The sequence below is a fragment of the Chenopodium album genome, chromosome 3, assembly GCF_948465745.1.
Source record: "Chenopodium album chromosome 3, dcCheAlbu1.1, whole genome shotgun sequence".
Classification (NCBI taxonomy): domain Eukaryota; kingdom Viridiplantae; phylum Streptophyta; class Magnoliopsida; order Caryophyllales; family Amaranthaceae; genus Chenopodium; species Chenopodium album.
The window spans coordinates 52,478,396-52,485,209 of NC_137836.1; positions in this window are offsets into that span (position 1 = coordinate 52,478,396).

Genomic DNA, 6,814 nt, shown 5'->3' on the forward strand with positions numbered 1-6,814 from the left:
GAATATTAATGCACAAACAAATCTATTATTGGCGATCACTTGAATTATAATTATATAAACCCTAAACAAGATTATTAATTATCTTATTAAGCGTGATTACAAGTACCAATTCCCTTTAGACATGCATAAAAGGTGTGATAAAGAAATAACAATAAAATAAATCAAGCAACATAATAATAATGATAATAATACTCCCTCCGTCCCTGAATGATAGTCACTATTTCCATTTTTGGACACCTAAAATGTTAGTCACATTTCACAATTTTTGTTCCCATACAATAACACAAAATGACCTATATGCCCTCATTTTTTTTGGCTTTATTATCTGTGATACCCAAAATACCCTTAAAATTGTCTTTGTACTTGTGCAATAATGAATGAGTTGTCTCCCTTGAATTTTGGTGTTCTGACTATTTTTGTAATGTTGCTTTCTCTCTCTTAATTTCTCTCTCTTCTTTTCTCTCTCTTCATTTCTTTGGTTTTCTGGGTTCTTCCATTGAAGAACGTCTCATTTCTTCATTCTCTCTCTTCAAATTGGGCAATTTGGGGTTCAAAATCGCCGGAAAAATTGTTGATTTTTGCTGTACGTGTTCAAGCGAATCAAAGCCCTCAACTAATTTTGTGAATCCACCCTTTTTAAAGGTGATAGGTATCGTTTTTTTTTTCGATTTACTGTATATATTTAATTTTTGCAATTTTATGTTATGAGTAATTGGATTATATGGGGTATTTGTTGATTCTTTATGATGTTTTACTCAAATAATTTTATTTTTTGGATTATTTTTTATTTAGTTTACTTCTTTGCCATGGATCTTGATTTTGTTCAATGCTATGGAGTATGATTTGGATTTAAAATATCTTGCCCTAAATCATGATTATTTTGTGAATATTTTTGTTTGTGATTTTATATATTTGCCCTAGAGTAAGGTTATCTGTTCAATTAAATTAGGGTTTCACTGTTCACTTGAATTAGGGGTTCACTATTCACATGATTTAGGGTTCACTGTTCAATTGCATGTATATTTATCTATTCAATTGCATGTATACTTCACTATTCAATATATGAGGCTATGACTTATGAAACAATGTTAGAGGTTTAGTTATGTATTGTTGACATTGTTATAACATGAGTCCTTTTGTTTGAATGCTTCATGGTTGAAACAGGAACAAAGGACCCATTGTTATGCATCTTGAGTGATTGAATACTCATGTTGGTTTAATGTGTGGCTGTCTTTAGTACTTCTATACTCAATTAATCTTGCTGGTTCCATGTTTGGGTGTATTGGTTGCTTGTATACTCATAAACTCATGTTGGTTTGATGTGTGGCTGTCTTGAGTACTTGTATACTCATATACTCATGTTGGTGTGAGGTGTGGCTGTCTTGAGTACTTGTATACTCATATACTCATGTTGGTTTGATGTGTGGCTGTCTTGAGTACTTGTATACTCACTTACTCATGTTGGTTTGATGTGTGGCTGTCTTTAGTATTTGTATACTCATTTAATCTTGCTGGTTCCATGTTTGGGTGTCTTGTTTGCTTGTATACTCATACACTCATGTTGGTTTGATGTGTGGCTGTCTTGTGTACTTGTATACTCTTATACTCATGTTGGTGTGAGGTGTGGCTGTCTTGAGTACTTGTATACTCATATACTCATGTTGGTTTGATGTGTGGCTGTCTTGAGTACTTGTATACTCATTTACTCATGTTGGTTTGATGTGTGGCTGTCTTTAGTACTTGTATACTCATTTAATCTTGCTAGTTCCATGTTTGGGTGTCTTGTTTGCTTGTATACTCATACAAGTTCCATGTTTGGGTGTCTTGTTTGCTTGTATACTCATACACTCATGTTGGTTTGATGTGTGGCTGTCTTGAGTGATTGTACACTCATTTACACTTGCTGGTTCAATGTAAACTCATTTAAACTTGCTTTTTTGATGGTTGGCTGTCATAATCGGTTACATGTTCATTAAGCCATGATTGAGTGAGTCCCCTAGTTGCTTTTGCTTTTCAGGTTTCTTGTGACCATGAGTGAGTCCCCTGGTTCAAAAGAATTACACTCTTATCACACTCACAACTATGAAATGTATAGAAAGCAGAAGACAAGCAGAGAAGAGGGTGATAAACCATCTAATTCTCCAGCCAAACCACCAAAATCTCCAGCAAAACTCCCATCTACCTCTAATGTGAAATCACTTGCCTACTCTCCTGTCAAACCCCGTGTTCCCATTCCTTTGTACCAATAAACTAGTTCACTTGCTGACAGGATATTTGTTGATTCCAGATCACACTACACATCTGAGTCCTACCAATGCACTGACCGTGACTATAAATTAGGTAGTGGATGTGATGGGGAGCACAGTTACAGCAATGAGACTTTGAGAATTAGATTTGGAATTGTCCCTAAAGGCATGCCTCCTGCAGACTCTGACTATTGGCCTCATAATTGGTACAGAAGGCAATGCAGGAAGAAGGGTTTGCCAAGACCCTATGACAATGTTGACTCAGATTTCTCTGACTCCAATGATGATGATGGTGGTTGCTCCCCTTCTAAGTTGCCTATGTCCCAGAGAAAGGATTCTGATTTTGAATCTCACAGCTAAGTTTCAGAATGCAATGGTGTTATTTGTTGTTGTTTTTTTTGTTTTCTAAGATTGGGAAGATTTGAATGTGATGGTTTGTTGTATTTAGAACATGAGGATTATCTTGTTAGTTTCCTATTTTTTTTTTTTTTTTTTTTTTGTTGCTGTTGATGATGATGATCTTTGGTAGTCTTGTTGATACGCCTTGTGGGTTGGCTTTTAATTTTTTTTCCTATTATCATGATTGGTTGGTTGGATATGCCTTGTTGGTTGCCTATGTTGGTTAGATATGCCTTGTTGGTTTCCTGTAATTGTACTTTGTATTGGATCTTTTTTATGAAGTCATGGTTGGTTGGTTTTTGTTGCATATTCTGCCTGTTATGTTAAAAATGATGAGTATATGCCTAGGATGAGGTCTGTGATGATATTTTTTGTGCATTTAGAAGGCATATAGGATCTTGTTCATGTCATTTAGACCACAAGGTACCATCTTCCTCAAGGAATCTATAAAGCATGATATAAGTTTCATTTGGCTGGTTAATTTGCCTATTATGATAAAAACTTTAAAATATGAGACCTCTTCTCATAAAATGTCCTTCTACTTAGTGTGTTATTACTAATGGGATATATGTTTAGCTGTTCAAATTATTAACCACTTCACAATTATCCCATTAGGTAATAACACATTATGTGAGTGATTGTGATTTGATCAGGTCAATGATGAATGATGGGAGTATGATGTTAGCAGGCATTTTGTTTCTGCCATGTAACATGTATTGTGTTTTTCTTTCTTGTTTGGTTAGATGAGATTGCTTGTGTGTCCTTTGTGTGAGATTGTATTCCACAATATAAGTCTTCAATGATATGCACTAAATGGCCTGAGACCTTGTGTATGTTGTAATTTAACTTATGATACTTATGTTGTACAATAGATGGGGTGTGTAAGTAGTTTAAACAATGGTGTTTACCTATTTATACACTCCATCCGTTGAAACAACATAAGGTGTTGGTTTTATTTGACAATGATGAGTCTTTTTTGTTGAGATGCCCAACTTTAAATGCCCTATCATTCTGCTATCCTTAGAGAATAACTAAGACTACCCTTGAATTATTTTCTTTGCTGACTATGGATTGTGTGTGGATGTTTGGTTGGTGTGTCAATGATGCTCGGGGACAATCTGAGTTAACAATAAAAGAATGCAATGACATTTTTAGAGCACTTTGTTTTCCAAAATAAAATCCATGTTTCATTTCATAATAAAGGATTTGATTACATATTTATATTCACCTAATGTCATAAGCAAAAGATAAGCAAAAAAAAAAAAATGCCAAAAAATTTTACACTTGACCCCTATTCACTAGTCTGCATTGGCATTTGAAGTAGATGCCTCATGATCATTAACCATAACAGGCCTATATGCCTTTGTGTTTGGTCTTGCTTGTGTGTTATGCTTTTCATTTGCTTGTGTGTTGTCAATGTTGACCTCTTCAGTGTCTTCCTCATCATCTGAGTCTGGCTTGTCCATGTACACTCTCTCCCATACATCAATCACAACCCACATAGGAGTTTCTATAGGATCTTGCAGTCTGCCCTCTCTTTCCATCTTATCTTTGTTAACATGTGGAGGTTCAAACCTGTTGGAACCCTTACTTTTCAGAATTTGGTTCATTGTGTGGCACAAAGTTACCCACACCTTGAACAGCCTAGTAGGAGGTAGCTCACTAAATGCATCTTCAACAGCCTTTTTCAACTAGTCTGGTGTCTTAGCCATTTTCTTGTGTTGAAGTGATTGGATGCTTCTGAAAAATCCCAAGTCCAGAACATTCATGTCTGGACTGTTTGGTGGTAGCTGAGTTAATATAAAAGTAAACCCTAGCTGTTCACAATGTTCTTGCCAAACTGCATCATCTTGAGTAATGTGTGCCTTATCATTATCTTGCTGAATGTATATTGTGTTGTGTTGACCTGTGTGAGGCCATTTTTCCATAATTGCTTGAATGACTTTCAATCAACATCTACCTTGAGACATCCCTGTTGATTGGATCAATTACCTTTGTGACCATTCCTCCCTTTTTCCTGTATTTTGAGGACCTAAGTGCTGGCTCCTTTTTTGCAAATGGAAAAATGCCTATTTTCCCATAAAAAAATTACTTTCTTTTGTGCATTGTACCAAGGTTTTGCAACTGCTCCTTGGAACATGAATTTTGGAATGAACTTGGCTGATTGCATTACTCTATGTGGACCTTTTTCTCCTTTTGCTAAATATGGCCTATGTGGTTTTTTAGTGAGTGTAAACCATTTTTCATCAATATGTATTGTGTTATACATTGAATGGTACACTCGTTTTGTGCCTGGTGAACCTCCTACAATGCTATTGAGTATGAATCTCAACCTATCTAATCTGTTTGCTGGTGTAAGCTTTGGCTTTAATGCATTTGTGTGAGGTCTGACTTCCCCTCTCTCAATCAATCTCTGGATTGTGCTTTTACCAACATTAAGCATTACTGCCAAGTCCCTTTGGCATGATATGTTCCCCATTGCCACTACCCTTATGGCATCATTTGGGATAGTTATTCTCTTTCTTCCACAATTGTGGAAGCCTGTTGACATGTTGTACCGTAGTTGTGCATCCCTTTGTTCCTTCCCCTTTTTCCATATTCTCAGAATAGTTCTTGAGCACAGATTGAAATGATTGGCTGCCTGTTGAATGGATCCATATTTTAGGTTTCCATTTCTTGACCTTGTTAACAACCATATCAAAATGTCTAACTTGGCCCCACTACCGAGCCTCCTCCTTGTTGGCTAATGATGACCTTCAGCGTTTTCTGGGTTGATTGGTGTTTGCTGATTGTTGTTGTTGCTTGCTGTGTCTTGGGTGATCTGATGTTGCTTGCTGATTGCTGTTGTTACATGATGTCTCTATGTTGTTGCTTGCTTGTTCAAATGCATCTGTTGCATTAGGGGAAGGAGTTTGGTTTAAGTCAAACCCAATGATTTCATGGTTATTTTCTGAGTCAATCCCATCATCGTAGGCAAAGTTGAGATCATACTCAAACATTTCTCGCATTTCAGCATCATTAGCAGCAGCATCTTCATCCATGTCATCATTCAAATTGAAGTCTGAAGCCATTTGGAGTTGGAGGCAATGATGTGATTAGGGTCACTTTGAATTTTTTTTTTTTTTTTAAGTGTCATAGTTTTTTCTGCAATTGTGCTCTGTAAAATTCCGTCTCATATGATTTTAAAATTTGAGAAGGAGTGGTTTTTTAAGGATTTGTGTCTTAACATTATTAGTCATGAATCTGTGTACTTTCATTCTATTGGATGATGTAATTTTTCAGATAATTTGATTGGTTAAAAATCAATCACATGGATTGCTATTGCATTGCTTTAATTTCATTTGCTGTGTAATAAAGACAAAAAAAACCCAAAGGTTTCCTCTTTGTAATCCACCCTTTTTAATGACAACCACTTTCTCTCTCTACCTTTTGTTTTGCAAATGATTGGGGTTTAGTTCCCATGTACTTCATTTATTTCTCCTTAATTCCCGTGATTTTCACCCAAAAGTGACTATCATTCGGGGACAGAGGGAGTAATAATAAAAAAAATCATAATTATAACAATCATAGCCATATTTATCATAATTTAAATAATCATATCAACGCTAAAGCATAATAATACCAAGATCCTAGGCATGATACTAACAAGATTAATAACAAACCCTAGCATGTCACTAAGCATAAAAAATCAAAGCTTTAGTCTTAGCATGATACTCACATGAATATTAATAAAGGCAATAGGAAGCATTGCAGGAATCATAACTGTCAAATTTGATATTAGAAATTATTGTTGTTATCCTAAACATAATACTAGGAATCATTGTTGTCATTCAAAATATCAAGCATCCTAAAATTATACTAGGATTCATAATAACAACCTAGGCATGATTTCTATATCATAAAATTAATAAATCAATTAAAGTACTTACTTGGATGCCTCGTACCTCTTTCTAATAACAAAATATACGCGTTAGTAACGTCAAGGAAAGTAAAATCAAACAATTAAATTAAATAATTGAAATAGAGATTTGTGACCAAACCCTCAGAAATTAAAACCTTTCACGTCTAGGGTGAAGGCAACTTCAAACTTGGCTAGGTGTTTCTAGTTCTTGTGAATGCAGAATTTTGTATGCAAAAACTGGTTTAGAAAAGAGAGAGAGACAGTAATA